We start from the raw sequence: 16442 nt of genomic DNA, 5'->3' as shown, positions 1-16442 counted from the left end.
TTCTTTGAAAATTTCATATTTGTTGATCCTTGAGAAATATATTTGCCAATAAATCTACGTTTTTTGGTCTTTGACAAAAATAATATTTTTCAATAAATCCAAGTCCTTGAGAGAAAAATCCAAGGTTTTTGGTCCTACCAAAAAATACTCCTCAAAGAATCCTTAAAATAAATATAATTGAAATAATCTAAAGTTATTGTTCCTTGGAAATAATTTTTTTTAAATCCTCTTTTCTTGGTTCTTAAAAAAAAATATTCCTTGAAAATCCACTTTTTTGAACCTTGACAAAAATTTTTCTCAATAAATCCACGTTTTTTGGTCTTTGATCAAAATATTTGCTAATAAATCCACGTTTTTTGGTCTTTGATCAAAATATTTGCTAATAAATCAACGTTTTTTGTTTCTCGATAAAAAAAATTGTTTTCAATAAATCCACGTCCTTGAGCAAAAAAAAATTCAATAAATCCACGTCCTTGAGCAAAAAAAAAAAAAAATTCAATAAATCCACGTCCTTGAGAAAAAAAATGTTTTCAATAAATCCACGTCCTTGAGAAAAAAATTTGTTTTTAATAAATCCACGTCCTTGAAAAAAAATTGTTTTCAATAAATCCACGTCCTTGAGAAAAAAAAAATTGTTTTGAATAAATCCACGTCCTTGAGAAAAACATTTGTTTTCAATAAATCCCCGTCCTTGAGAAAAAAAAAAAAATAATAAAACCACGTCCTTGAGAAAAAAAAAATTTCAATAAATCCACGTCCTTGAGAAAAATATATTCGAAAAAATCTACGTTTGTTGGTTCTTGAAAAAAAAAAAATAATCATTAAATAACTCAACGTTTTTTGTTCATTGAGAAAAAAAAAATATTTTCGTCCTTGAGAATAAAATATTTTTAAAAAAAATCCATGTCCTTGAAAAAAATATTTTTCGTTTGTTGGTCCTTGAAAAATATAATCATTGCGAAACTCACGCGTTTGGTCCCTTAAAATTATCCTCTTCAAAGTAATAGTTTTCCGGTTCATTAACTTCTTTGGATTTCCCAATCTCTGTTGGATCCTCCAACCAAACACCTTGGTTAACGCAATCGAGAAGAATTACAAAGTTATCCTTGAACATGTTCCGGTATTGATTTCCATTGCATGACAGCAACATCCTCTGCTGGCAGGCAAGTCCAACCATATCCTAATTAAATGTTGTGTTGTGTTGTGTTGTAACACAACACGCATACAACATGCTGCCCTCCACCCATCCAACATCGCCATTCCGCCATCGGGTTTGCCACAATGAGAGGAATTTATCGTCGTCTATTCCTTACAACCGCAGATGAAAACTAAACCATGGAAATGCCATACATATTCACCTATACACATATATACACAAACAAACATATGTATCCATTTCGGTTGGCATAAGAGCTGGATACCCCAAACACACACACACACACAACCGCACACACATTGGCTGAAGAGGAACGGCAAGTTTGTAACGCTAAACGTTTTCAAACACTTGAAACAAAAGCTGACATTTCACAATGCAGCGATGAGTGTGCCAACGACAACAACTATACCAACTATGACAACAGCAGCAACAACAACCTCTCTGCTGGCAAAGTAAACCAAAGGATCTAAAATTGAAAGAAAAGAGAATAAAAAACAAAACAAAACGAAAAAAAAAACTTTGACAAACAGAACGGAAATGTAGACACGTTTCATTGTTTGTTCAGGCTTTCACGGAAGGAGTGAGCGAATGAATCCTAGCCCATGACACGTCACGTCACGGCGTTGCATTGTCGTCGTCGTCGTCCTTGCAGCTGGTAGATTATTTCAAGTTGATTTCTTAGTTTGCCAATCGACGTGTTAATGTTGAATTAAATAAATGCTGCCGGCAGAGAAAAAAAAAAACGTGAAAGTGAAAATAGTTTTTTTTTCTCCTGGCGTTTCCCGCTGTTCGCCCCATTGTTGTCTTTGGCAGAACAAAAACCAAGCATTTTCATTAAAACACCGTACGCACCAGTAGGAGAGCGAGTGTGGGAGGGAGGATAGGGTGAAAATCTTAATTTGAAATAATAATGAATTGTAAAGAAAGCAACCCCACCTCCTTTGCGTTTCTGGAAAATGTCTTAACCAACTCAATTAAAGGATATTTAATCAAAAAGAAGAGGAGGAGGAGGCGGGAGTTGGTACTTAGAAAGGAAATGAGAAAATGCTAAATATCTTAGGGGAACGAAGGGTTTCTCTGGGGTTTTATGAGGAAACTTTTGGTAACTGTTGAAATGTGGGGCCTTTTAAAGGACACCATTTTAAAATGCATTTTTAATAAATATTTGAAAAGTTCATTCTTATGTGGTTCTTGAAAAAAAATCGTTAAAGCATACACATGATGTGGTTTTGGAAAAAACATATTTCAAAAATGAATGATTGCTGGATCCTGGAAAAAAGGTAAACAAATAATGTTTAGTTATTCTTAGAAAGAAAAAACGCACGTTTGGATATGCTATAAAAAATATTCTTAAAAAAAAACTCGTTTGGTTTTCATTGAAAAATATATTTTTTGTCCTTGTGGTGTGCGCCTTTAAAAGGGGTAACCCTGAAAATAATTGATAGCTAGAAGAAGAAGAAGAAAAATGTTGCCAACCATTACTAGGAGACAGCTGATCATTCCAATTACTTAAATGTCAATATTAGGGAATAATGTAAAAAGAAAATGGAAAAATTAAACGAGGAAAATGGCAGCCAGAATTTCCTGGCAAGAATTCTAAGAAAAATCTGTCCTTTTTGATTTACCTGCGAAGAAGATTGGATGTGTGGCTCCCTGTAACCAGCGAAGAAAAAAAGCCGACAAAGTTTTTGGTGATGAACCACTCGCTGAGAAGTGAATTCAATGTTTTTATTTATTTGAAACACATATACAAACAGCACGAAATACAAACTTTTTTAACAAAATTGGAAGCCTTAAAATAATTAAGCAAAATTTAAAAACAAAAGGCTAAAAGTTGAAAGAAAACTTATAACTAAACAAATAGTTTTCACAAAAATTGAAAGTTAAAAGTAAATTGAACTTTTTTTTAAAATTAAATTTTGGAAATAATTTAACAAAGTTTAAAGAAAGAAAAAACCAAAACAATTTACTAAAAATCTAAAGCAAGAAAATAAATCTTAAACCTAAAAATTCATGAAGAGTTGGAGCCTACAAGCCACACCATCGCCCATCCAATCCATCGAGGGAGCCGCTGATTTTGCGCCATAGCTAACCCAGCGTGGCTTGGTATTCCCAACCGACATTTTATACAAGAAACCTCGGACAGACAGACGGACGACGAAGCATCATAATTAAATTCCGCGGTTTTTTCTGTAAAAAAAGGAGAAATATGAGTTAGAAGGGGAAACAAATGAAGTAAATTTTAAATTTTAATCACCTTTTGGTTAGTCTGTAGGTACACGACGTTGAACAGAGCTCTATTCAAGGTTAGGTAACCAGGCTTGTAATCTGTTCGTCGATTTTAAGTGCTATCGACACTCCACCTTTGGTTGCCTTTCCTGAAATTAAATGAAAGAAATAATTAATAAAAAAATTTAACGTGGAATATAATTAAAAAAGCTAAACTTTAAAACAATACTTACGTACATACTTGTTGGGAAGAACCACAATTGCAAGCCGCCATTATTGCACCCTAATTTTTGTCATCAGAAATCGCAGTCTAAAAGAAGAAAAAGTAAAGTTTTTTTTTTGTAATTTTTGGCAAAATTGTACTTGTTCATTGAATTGAATTCATTATTAAATTTGAACGCAATCGTTAAAGTTAGCATGTAATTTTTTTTGAATTGTTATTTGGGTATTTAAATAGTTTAAATAAAATGTACCAATTTCATACAGAAAAGACAAATATGTCCTTGGCTTAAAGCCCTTTTTAAAAGGTAGTGGTAATGATATAAAATGTGGTAAGTCAAGGGTCAGATCTGGGACGTCCAGTATGAGTAGACGTCATGGCGAGAGGTGTTCTCGGAGGGAGGGCTATCTCCTGGCTGGTCAGCCGCCAGGAGCACTGTTTCTGTAAAAAAAACTAATGTTATTTCGGGATTTGGTTGTAGTTAGGTGAACGTTTTCTTCTTTTTAATTTTGGTGTTAACATGTTTCAGGCTTCTTTTTACCCATTTTTTTAATTTAGTTTGAAGTCCGGTATGATTTTATTTGTTTGTTCAACCGAAAAGATCTGCAAGTGGCAAGAACCAACCCCCAATCCGACGAGCCATAGCCGCGCTAAACGCCAGCATACCGGCAACGCCACTTGATGATCAACACAGCGATTTCATTTCGTTTTTCTTGAACACGGTTGTTACAAAATGGCGCCCAGAACGTGGGGCCTGAGACATGTTAGTTTTAATTATTGTTAGTCGTAGTGAATAAATGTGTTTACCGTGAATCTTTAATGAGTCCCGTCTAGGTTTAATTAAGAGTCCTGACGCGTTGCTTCATCGAAGACTCGGGTAAACATCATTTATATTTGGAAAAATATGATTTTTAGTTTTTTTCTAGTGGCTTAGTCGTTCTAGTTTAATACTTCTAATTGCACTAGCATTTTAATAAAATTTCATATTTTAGTAAAGTTAAAATTTCAGATTTCTTAAAGTAATATCATTGAAGAAATTCGTCTGGTTTATCAGTTCTCATTTGTGGAGACCCGTCCAAGCAGCCTATAAGAAGGCAGGTGACGCGCTGCTATGCAAATGAGAATTGCTAGTCTCAAACGAATTTGTTTTTTTTAGATTGTAGTTTCTGTCCGTCTATGTTTAATTTCAGTACCCGGAATTTGGTAGCTGATCACAGACTCACCCAGAGTTTCCATCGGTCCTGCGACAATTTTGGCTTCCGACCATTGGTCGTATTGTCTGGAACCTCTTAAGGGATGTCTGTGCAAGTCGCCTATTCCATATTCCATTTTAATTTTTCAGTCCGTTTTTAGTCCATTTCAATTCCAGTTTTGCCAGTGTAACTCACCAAATCCCTGCAAAAAAGTGAAACAGTTTAAAATTCATACAGAAACAGTTTATTTGACCTTGACTTACCACTATTTTGACCAGAAATCCACCACCTAACATTATTTGAATTTTTCCAGTTTTTTTTTCATCAAAATTATTCTGCCGGATAATAGAATTTGTATGCCGTACAGAATAACCTGTAAAAGTGAAAAGTGTGAATTAATTGTGAAAGAACTGAATTACATTGAATGGATTTTTTTATTTTACTTACCACAATTGTTTTATTTTATTTTTTCTTTAATTGAAACCACAGTGTGGTTTACTTTCGAGCAAATTCTTTTGGCAGATTTCTTTTTGATTTTTTATCGCTTTTTCTGAATTTTTTTGTTTACTAATTTGGTTGTATCAAAAAGCAATATGCCTCTTACTAGAGCTGCGAGTGCAGGTTTGGCAGGTAGACCGATTCTAGGGCAAAATGGGGTAGTAACCACTTCCGAAGCTACAGCCGTAAGCAGTGTTGTTACCGCGGTTCACAGCGCACCTTCTAACGCACAGCAGGTTACAACTGCCGCGCATAGTGGTCCCATTGCTTCTCATATTGCACATTTAGCACATGGGAACGTCCCAGCTCAAGGTATTTCATCATCAATGTCCAATTCATCGGCACCGCCACCAGTTCCATTAAGCATGCAAGAGGCCGCTAACTCGTTTAACACGTCTTTTTGGTCACATGGAAGCGTGGCCTCACCAAACTATAGTGTTTTGACCGGGTTGCAGAATAGACCAGTTGTTCCGCCAGCAGATCCAGCAGTCAGCGCAGGAGTCAGGGAAATTATTAATTCTGCCATCGCCCTGTCCCAATTGCAATACCGTCAACAGGAAGAAGAAAGATTGAGAGTTCTGATACCCAGAATTGCTGAAGCGACCAAGCGTTCGTTGTTGGGGGACAATGACGCCACTAATCAGTTATTTTCTCAAGCCGGCTTGGCGATGCCAGCAGCGGCACCACATGCACCAGCGCGGACATCCTTGGAGTCAGTCATTCTGTCCTCACATGCATTGGCGTCAGGCTTAACGTCTCAGCAGCCTAATTTAGCAAGGGGTTACCCACTACCATATCCGGAGCGAGTAAATCCACCACCGATTCACGATCCTAGACCGTTGTCACTTGGTCCGTTTAACCAACCGCCACCAGGGTTCACATCAAGTGGTGCACCAGCACAACCACCAACCAGCTTATCGGTACCACCACCAGACGCCGGAGTCCAAGCTCACACAATACTGCCGACCGAGAGGTTGCCTAATATGTACAGCAGAGGCATGCGAACAGAGCCACACGAGACCCATACCAGTCCACATCCAAGCAGTATTGTCTCAGAAATCTCTGGGCGTTTTAATTTGGCAAAATGGGGAGTATCTTTTGATGGGACGGACAAAACCATGAGCGTCCAAGAATTTATTTTCAGAGTGGGTGAACTTAAAAAGGATTATAATTGCCCAGATGAGGTATTGATTACCAAATTTCACCAACTTTTGGAAAAGCCAGCTCTCGATTGGTATTGGAACCACCGGAAATTGGTCCAGTTTCGCACATGGAAGGAGTTAGAAAGTGCTTTGTTGGCGCAATACCAAAGATTTGAAAATGAATTTCAACTTCAGATGCAGATTTTAAATCGGCGTCAACTACCACACGAGAATTTTGAAGATTTTTATAATGATGTACTGCGGCTACGGACACAGCAAAAGTCGCCATACAGGGAGCACGAGATAGTGGAAATAATGAGAGGCAACCTTAAGCCGTCTCTAGCCCAAATGATCTTCTCGGCTCAGATAAATAGCTTGGGTGATTTTTATAGGCAGGTGAAGAAAGCCGAAAATCTTGTATGGACCCAAAGACAGCAACGATACAACACACCACAGAAAGTGCATGAGCTTGAATGGCAGATGGAAGAGGAACCCCGAGGGGAAATTGAAGTTGATGCCGTGACCCTGACATCCAAATATAAATGTTGGAACTGCGGTGTTATGGGTCATAGCTGGATGGAGTGCCGGGAGCCTCGAAAGATTTTCTGCTATCGGTGTGGCCAAGAAGGTGTCACCGTCCCCGATTGTCCGAAGTGTCAGGGAAACCGGCACAGGAACCCACCTCAGTCTGGGCAGGTGAGGTCAACCCCAGTTTAAGCCCAGAGCAGAGTAGTAGTAGTTCCAGTATTAAAGTTTCGATTTTAAAGAATGAAGAGAGAGAAAATATAAAGTTAGAAGTAAAACCGAGATTGAGAGAGTTGAAACCGCTTCATATCCGAATAAGAGAATATTGCGAGGCGAGAGAAAGAATTTTTGGTCAAGTTTCCAATAAAATTAAAAAGGCTAGAGAACGATATAAGAGAAGAAGACGCATTCGGCAGGAAATAGCCTCGGCTACCATATTTGAAGGGGAAGATAATCGGCTATATACAAAATTACATATAAATGGTGAAGAGATAGAGGGATTGCTAGATAGCGGAGCCTCCGTTTCCTGTCTGGGGAAAAATTGCCTTAGCTTTGTGGAGAGAGCGGGATTGGAAATTAAGCATTTCCATTCTTTTATTAAAACCGCTGATGGAAGCCCACATAAAATAGTTGGCAGGGTGACGACTATTGTAAAATTTAGAAAGCAGGAGCATTCTATCATATTCTATCTTGTTCCTTCTCTGAGTCGTGAGTTGTTTCTGGGGGTAGACTTCATGAAACGTTTCCAAATGTTTGCTCAGGTGGACGGTTTGTCACTCCAGGAAGTGAGTCTCTGTGGTGAGCCTGAGATCAGTGATGTTAACAGCCATTCTTTGTCCGAGGAGCAACGAGTTCGTTTGCAAACAGTGAAGGACAAATTTCCTTGCTTTACCAAGTATGGCTTGGGAAAGACTAAAGCTGAGGTCCATTCAATCGACACCCGCGATGAACTTCTTAATGACCCCGAGACGACACTCATTCCAAACTCGGTAAAACAGAATCTTATTCGAGAAAAGATAAGAAATAGTCTGCACCAGGCATACTTGAGAAATGAAAAATCTTATAATCTTAGAAGTCGTCAGGTCAAGTTCATCCCAGGGCAAGAAGTTTTCCGAAGAAGTTTCAGGCAAAGTGATTTTAAAAATAATTATAATGCTAAACTTGATAAAAAATTTTTCAAGTGTCGCATTGTTAAGCCAGTTGGGAAATGCCTTTACGAAGTAGAAGATCTTAAAGGGCATCCCATTGGCATTTTTCACGCTAAAGATTTGAAGCGATAAATGCTTAGGAATTGAAGAATTTAATTTTTTCTTCTAATTATTTTTTTTTTCTTTTTACATATATATAGCGACCGAAGTCCAAAGCATATATATGAGGATAGAAATTTTTTTTTTGTTCAGTTAATTTAAGTTGAATTTTAAAATGAAGCGGAGATCTCAAAATGATATACTAATCCGCAACGTATGCACGGAAAATATGTAAAATGTAACTCTTAATTCTATCTTAACTTAACTTAAAGTTACCTTAAGTTTAAATTTTTCCAATACTCACCTGAATTTTCAAAGAGTTCCGGAAGGTCCAATTGAATTTAGTTGAAGTAGTACCTGAATTGAAAAAAAAAAAAATACAAATTTTATTAGGATTATTTAAGATATAATATTAAGCGGACTAACCTGAATTACAACTTACGAAATGTCCTTTTAGTATTCCCAAATTTTTTAACAAGCTGTAGGACAGCTTTTCCTTCCTGAGTGATGTGTAGTTGTGTATGGGTAAAGGTTGAAACCCATTTCTCCAGTTTTTTTTTCATAAAGAGAAAAAAATATGAATTAGTGAAATATCATTATGTAGGATTATTGGCAAAATAGAAAAAAATCGAATAAAAATGACTAACATGAAAATAAAATTAAATTTGAAATGTCCATCTCAAGCCATACTTACAAAGTTTTTTTTGCTAAATTTTGGTTATAAATTACAAAATTTAAGTTTAAAATAGATAGTGTTCTCATAATTTTTCTCATTTTCCAGAGCAAAATTACGAAAACTACGAAATAGAATTAAAACTACAACTTACGTTCATTTCTGAAGCGCCGACCGTAGTCCCACCACAAGTCTCGGCTGGAATATTCACTGATGCAGTTCGGAACCCTGTTTTTTTTCATCCGAACAGGCGTCCAATCTTCTAGACTCTAACAGCAGATGTCAGAATTGTGAAGTCAGAGTACGAATTAAAGCACTCTGGGTTTACCGACTCTAGTTGATGTCTGCGCATCCGGAGCAGTCACCTGGTGACTGTCTTTGACCATTAGTGCAATTCCCCTTTCGCGGTGAAGCAGTAGCAGTTCGCTCTTTGGCACGGGCCAGGGAACTGTTGTACACGAGGTCGCAGATCCGTCCTTCACCCGACTTACGACACTAGAGTCTGGAAGCCAGAAGACAAAAAGAACCAATACACCTAAGGGCATTTGCAAACCATCGTATCCGACATTCTGACAAAAGATGAAGGTCTAGTCGATGGTACACCTGTTGGAGAAAAAAGGAGAACAGGATTACTCGAACTTACCATCAAATATAATTTCCTGGTTTCACAGGAGAGGCAAATTAAATCGCCTGTAGGTAAATAATGTCTGGAAAGATAAAAAAGGAAATTATTAATATTTTTCTTATTAAATTATTAGCATTTCTATATCTACTTACCTGTTGTGAATTAGATATCCAAGTTAAGTAAATTCTCTAGTCGTCTTTTCGAACATTAAGACCATTGAAAATTTTTTCATGTAACCATAGGAGGCCACTCGTCTAGACACCAGCAGCAGTGGTCAGAAAGAATTCGCTGGATTACGAACGGAAGCATCCCAGATTTACCGACTCTAACCATATGTCTACGATTCCTGAGCAGTCACGTTGTGACTGTCCTTGACCATTTGTGCACTCTTCCTTTATATTCCCATACGCAACTATGGCACAAGGCAGAAGAGTGTTGTACACAAGGTCGCAGAGCTGTCAGTCATCGATTTACGACGTTAGAGTCTGGAAGCGGGAAGACACGATCAAACACATCTAAATGCATTTGAAATAATATCGTATCCAACAATCTGACCAAAGTGTGGACCTAGTTGAGGGTACCCCTACAGAAAAAGAAAATATCAGGTCTCAATCTTACCGTTCGGTTAATCCAAACGTAGGCAGTCACCAATCTGAAAAGATAAGAACAGTAAGAGAAAATATTAGTTATCTGTGAAAAAGAAAAAACTTTAAGTTAAAATTAAAATATAATTTAGAACGAATATGGTAAACAAATTTAATTTTTAGACAATCACACCAATTTGGATAACTTTCTCAGTTTATCATTATTAATTTTTCATTCAGTTTAATACTTTCATCAAAATTCAAAGCATTGCACATAATTCGTCATATTAAATTTACGGAAGCCCAATTCTTGAATATTTTATTTTCAATTAATTCACAATAGCATTTCAATTTCATTCACTTTAATTTTTTTTATAAATTTTTGTTAGATACAGATTTGCACAGTTTTTAACTAGTAAAATCACTTTTTATGCTTTAATTGTTTTTTTTTTCTTTTTTTTAATCATGCAACTTTTTCATGGTTTAGTTCAATTAAATTTTTTGCACTTTTCGTCATTAAAAAAAATAAACACAATATTTTCACAAATAATTTACGTCCGTCCGATCAATTCTAAATTTCTCACTATTCTCCACTAAATTTTTATTCACCTTCTTTAATATTTCCTGTGTTTCCAATAGTAATCATTCATTAATTTTGTTGCACTTTATCTCTTTGGTCCACAACATTGTTAATTTTTACATTTTGTTTTGTTTTCACCATTTCAATTTTTCTTTTCTTTTGGTGATATTATCTATTTTAATTTTATTCGCACTTTTCACTCATTTCTTAATTCTGTTTTCTTTATCTGTTTCATTTTTATTCACTACTCACTAACTTCGAATTATATTTCGAACTTATTGTTTCCGCCAAAGTCACATTTTTTCTTAATGAGTGCATTTTTTCATTGTAAATGCAAATGCAACTTTTATTTACACACACACACACACACTGGAGGGAAATCATTAATTTTTTTGGTTAGAATATTTAAATATTTTTAGGAAATTAATTGAATTTGTTTTATTAAAACCACTCTTTTTATCATATTTCCTATTATTCTTTTAGTTTTCAATATAAAATTCTTAGATTTCTCTGGATTATTTTTTCCACGCAATTATTTGCAAGTTACTATTCGCACATACACCCGCACTGTATGTTTATGATAGTAACTTTCATTCATTTTTTTTCGGTACTTTATTCACTTTTCACTTTAATTATACACGTTATTTTCACTCACCCGGCATTTACATTTATTTTATTATAATTAATTTATAATTCACTATAATTTTTTTCACTCTACTTACCCAAAATTTTATCATTTCTGCAGCTCCAAATTTTCCGTCCGTCCGTGCTCCAATCCGCCAAAAAAAAATTACAATAGACGCGTACTCCGATTGTTTTCATTCATAAACGTCACTACTATCGATAGTCACTACTATCGGTAGTCACCTTACGTCAGACTAAACGATAACGCGTGGCGTATGACGTAAACATTATACCATGTTCCTACGGGCTAATGGAGTTTTATACTGGGATAACTAAAGCAGTCCAAAATTAAATTTTATTTTGGAAAATCTGAAAATCAGTGTGAGGGATGCCAGACCTCGATTATTAGGGATGCCAAATACCGATTTTTTTTTTAAATACCCTATCAAACCATTGATTTTTTTTTTTGCATTTTTAAACCAAAGGTCGCACCTTTTTTCCCCCTATCCTTCGATAAGGATATCAGCAGGATAGTTGGCTTTGTGGTGTGCGCCTTTAAAAGGGGTAACCCTGAAAATAATTGATAGCTAGAAGAAGAAGAAGAAGAACAATTACTAGGAAACAGCTGATTATTCCAATTACTTAAATGTCAATATTAGGGAATAATATAAAAAGAAAATGGAAAAATTAAGCGAGGAAAATGGCAGCCAGAATTTCCTGGCAAAAATTGTAAGAAAAATCTTCCCTTTTTGATTTACCTGCGAAGAAGATTGGATGTGTGGCTCCCTGTAACCAGCGAAGAAAAAAAGCCGACAAAGTTTTTGGTGATGAACCACTTGTTGAGAAGTGAATTCAATGTTTTTATTTGTTTAAAACACATATACAACAACACGAAATACAAACTCTTTTAACAAAATTGGAAGCCTTAAAATAATTATACAAAATTTAACAACAAAAGGCGAAAAGTTGAAATAAAACTTATAACAAAACGAATAATTTTCACAAAAATTGAAAATTAAAAGACAAATTGAACTTTACTTAAAATTAAAACAAAATTTGGAAACAATTTAACAAAATTGAAAAGAAAAACCAAAACAATTAACTAAAAATCTAAACCAAGAAAATAAATCTTAAACCTAAAAATTCATGGAGAATTGGAGCCTACAAGCCACACCATCGCCCATCCAATCCATCGAGGGAGCCGCTGATTTTGCGCCATTGCTAACCCAGCGTGGCTTGGTATTCCCAATCGACATTTAACACAAGAAACCTCGGACAGACAGACGGACGACGAAGCATCATAATTAAATTCCGCGGTTTTTTCTGTAAAAGAAAGGAGAAATATGAATTAGAAGGGGAAACAAATGAAATCAATTTTAAATTTTAATCACCTTTTGGTTAGTCTGTAGGTACACGACGTTGAACAGAGCTCTATTCAAGGTTAGGTAACCAGGCTTTTAATCCGTTCGTCGATTTTAAGTGCTATCGACACTCCATCTTTGTTTGCCTTTCCTGAAATTAAATGAAAGAAATATAATTAATAAAAAAAATTTAACGTGGAATATAATTAAAAAAGCTAAACTTTAAAACAATACTTACGTACATACTTGTTGGGAAGAACCACAATTGCAAGCCGCCATTATTGCACCCTAATTTTTGTCATCAGAAAGCGCAGTCTAAAAGAAGAAAAAGAAAAGTTTTTTTGTAATCTTTGGCGAAATAGTATTTATTCGTTTAATTGAAATCATTATTATATTTGAACGCAAACATTAAAGTTAGCATGTAATTTTTTTTGAATTGTTATTTGGGTATTTAAATAGTTTAAATAAAATGTACCAATTTTATATAGAAAAGACAAATATGTCCTTGGCTTAAAGCCCTTTTAAACAGGTGGTGGTAATGGTTTAAAATGCGGTAAGTCAAGGGTCAGACCTGGGACGTCCAGAATGAGTAGACGTCATGGCGAGAGGTGTTCTCGGAGGGAGGGCTATCTCCTGCCTGGTCAGCCGCCAGGAGCACTGTTTCTGTGAAAAAAAAAACTAATGTTATTTTGGGATTTGGTTGTAGTTAGGTGAACGTTTTCTTCTTTTTAATTTTGGTGTTAACGTGTTTCAGGCTTCTTTTTACCCCCTTTTTGATTTAGTTTGAAGTCCGGTATGATTTTATTTGTTTGTTCAACCGAAAAGATCTGTAAGTGGCAAGAACCAACCCCCAATCCGACGAGCCATAGCCGCGCTAAACGCCAGCATACCGGCAACGCCACTTAATGGTCAACACAGCGATTTTATTTCGTTTTCCTAGAACACGGTTGTTACATCCTTGACAAAAAATGTCTACAAAAAAATTCTTGTTTGGTTTTCATTGGAAAAACATTCTTTAAAAAAAAAGTCACGTTTAATTGTCCTTGAAAAAAAATCCTTAAAAAATTTTTCTTAAAAACAAATCACCGTCTGTTTGTCCTTGAAAAAAAAATATTCTTTAAAAAATTCATGTTTAGTTGTCCCTGAAAAAAAAATCATACAAAATTTCACGTTTGGTTGTCCTTTGAAAAAATATTCTCCAAAAAATATTCCTTTGAAAAAAATATTTTTCACGAAATTTCCGATCGGTTGCCCTTGAAAAAATGTTCTTTTAAAAAACCCCGTTTAGTTGTCCTTGAACAAACATTCCTTGTTAAATACATATATAAAAAATATATCCTTGAAAAAAAACATATTTTTTAAAAACCCCCCTTTGGTTGTCCTTGAAAAAATATTCTTTCAAAAAATTCACGTTTGGTTGTCCTTTAAAAAAAAAAAAAATAAGAAATAGGCATTCAGTTGTCTCTGAAACTTTTTTTTTAAATTCAAGTTCGTTTGGTCCTTGAAAAAATTCTTTCAACATTTCAAGTTCGTTTGGTCCTTGAAAAAAAATATTCTTTGAAAAATCCACGTTTGGTTGCTATTGAAAAAAAAAAAAAAAAAAAACATTAAAGAAACAACGTTTGAAAAAAATTCTTGAAAAACATTTTCTGGAACAGTGTTGGCTTGTTTGTTCGGGATACGATAGTATTTTGTTTTTGCAAGATGGTCAGGCTTAATCCCTTTATTGTCGTTTTTATACCCATACATATGGCTACAGGGGGTATATACAATTTAATACGGTCTAGTCAAAATAACGATTTTAAATCCTAGGTCTCTTTGGACCAAATCCGTTTCGGAGTCGCTCTAGCGATGACTGTCCGTCCGTTTGCCTGTCCGTCTGTCTGCCTGGCTGGTGCGCACGATAAATCTCGAAGGGAGTATCCGTTTTAGTCCAAATCGGGTGCATCGTAATATTTCTGTTAAACTTAGATCGATTTCGGAGATGGGTCGGTATATCGGTCCACTCCTTCTGGTACCTCCCACACAAAATGTTCAAAGAAAATAATTTTTTTTCCACAGAAGGAGAAAGGATAATCCGATTTTGCTCCAACTTTGCAAATCCTAATATTTGCGTCAGTGCTAGGTCAGTTGTGAAAATGGACAATATCGGTCCACTCCATCAAGTACCTCCCCCACAAATGGTCAAAATTTTGAATAATTACAATTCTCATAAAATGTTATGTAAGAGTCCAACTGTCTTCAAATTTCACACATCCCAATATTTATATTAACCCAAGGTCTTGTGTTAAGATGAACAATATCGGCCCACTCCTTCTGTTACCTTCCCACAAAAGGTCGAAATTTTCAAAAAAAAAAAAAAAACACATTTTTTGCACAGAAAGAGAAAGGCTAATGCAACTTTGCATATTTTAATATTCAGATCAGATGTGAAAATGAACAGCATCGGGTTAGGCAGGGAATACCTAGGTTTCGGAAAGAGCTACCAATCCTCATCAGTGCCGTGGTTTTTGTCTGGGAACTTCTCCCCAATAAAGAGATTAAGCCTGACAATTCTGCAACAACAAAATACTTTGATATCCCGAACAAACATGCCAACAGTATTGAAAATTGTGATCCTTTGTGGTTGAGGTACCAGAATTTGTTCGCAGATATATATCATCTCCAGAACAGATCTTGTGTTAGCGAAAATATTTGTCTGTGTGAAATTTGAAGAGAGTCTCATGCTTATTTCGTTTTCTTTGAGCTCTGGTTTTTCAGAATCTTGAAATGAATCCGATCCCTCCCATCTTTACAATAGATCCTGTGTTGATGGAAGTATTGAGAGGTACCAAGTCTAAACGGAAACGATATTAATTCCGTGTTTTACGTGTTTCACGGATATTCAAAAATTTGACCTTTGTGGAGGAGGTACCAGAGCTGTGGACCGATATACACCATCCTAACACCAGACATTGGGGCTAATAAAATTATTGGGATGTGTGAAATTTGATGACAATCTGACATCACATATTGTAAGAGTTGTAAGATGCAAATTAGCACTGACGCAAGTAATAGTATTTGCAAAGCTAGAGCAAAATCGGGTTATCGTTCCTCTTCCTCTTGTTGAAATTGTAAAAAATAACAGAAAAAATTTAATTTTATTCAACCAGAAGTAAAGCGCTGGCCATGGTGAAGGTGTGGGCCGCCATAACAGCCAATGTTCGCTCTCCCCTCCTATTAATGGACCATGGCATCAGATTAAAAGCCGAATAAATATTCTGTAGGGTGTATTAAAGCCTTCGGCACGCAAACATTTTGGCCCCAGACCTTGGAGAATCCAACAGAACTCAGCACGCGCCACCCAAGAATGGTTTCAAAATGAGGTTCCTCGCTTCATTTTTAGGGCATAATGGCCATCAAAATCTCCGGATATCAATTCGTTGGACTATTGTATCTGGAGTGTTTTGGAAAGCAAGGTTGGCACTAAAAAATACCAAAGTGTCGATCACCTCAAGCAAGCGTTTCGCCGGGAATGGGCCAAAATACCGCAGATCAACAATAGGGCAGACTGTCATACGCTAGACGTTTGGAGGCTATAATTCGTGCCAAAGGTTACCAATCCGAACAAATCTAAACATATTCTAAGATTTAATTCTATTTTCGATTTTTGGCTTTCCTTCAATAAAATTTAACAAAATGTAAAAATTTTGGCGTTTGACTTTGTTGCAGTTTGTTTATCTCACCCTGTAGATATTTAAAAAAATATAAAGACAACCTTTAGACCACTTTAAGGTCTATACACT

At 35.7% G+C, this 16442-nt stretch overlaps 1 protein-coding gene and 2 long non-coding RNA genes across 3 annotated transcripts in view; 1 reads left to right on the top strand and 2 right to left on the bottom strand.

The window, feature by feature from the left end:
• LOC101895872 (mucin-4) overlaps positions 1-16442 on the top strand; it is a 216426-nt gene that overhangs the window by 22974 nt on the left and 177010 nt on the right. The gene's annotated exons all lie outside the window — the stretch shown is intronic.
• LOC131803923 (uncharacterized) lies at positions 3563-5285 on the bottom strand. Its single transcript, XR_009342831.1, has 3 exons — positions 5062-5285; positions 4829-5000; positions 3563-3695 (listed from the first exon to the last, which is right to left on the bottom strand). It is a non-coding gene; the product is annotated as an uncharacterized LOC131803923 (long non-coding RNA).
• On the bottom strand, positions 12295-13358 carry LOC131803922 (uncharacterized). Its single transcript, XR_009342830.1, has 3 exons — positions 12896-13358; positions 12688-12808; positions 12295-12619 (listed from the first exon to the last, which is right to left on the bottom strand). It is a non-coding gene; the product is annotated as an uncharacterized LOC131803922 (long non-coding RNA).

The sequence above is a fragment of the Musca domestica genome, unplaced genomic scaffold, assembly GCF_030504385.1.
Source record: "Musca domestica strain aabys unplaced genomic scaffold, Musca_domestica.polishedcontigs.V.1.1 35, whole genome shotgun sequence".
In the NCBI taxonomy this organism is placed as follows: Eukaryota; Metazoa; Arthropoda; class Insecta; order Diptera; family Muscidae; genus Musca; species Musca domestica.
The sequence above is the reverse complement of the archived record's forward strand: the minus strand, read 5'-3'. Positions and strand labels throughout refer to the sequence as shown.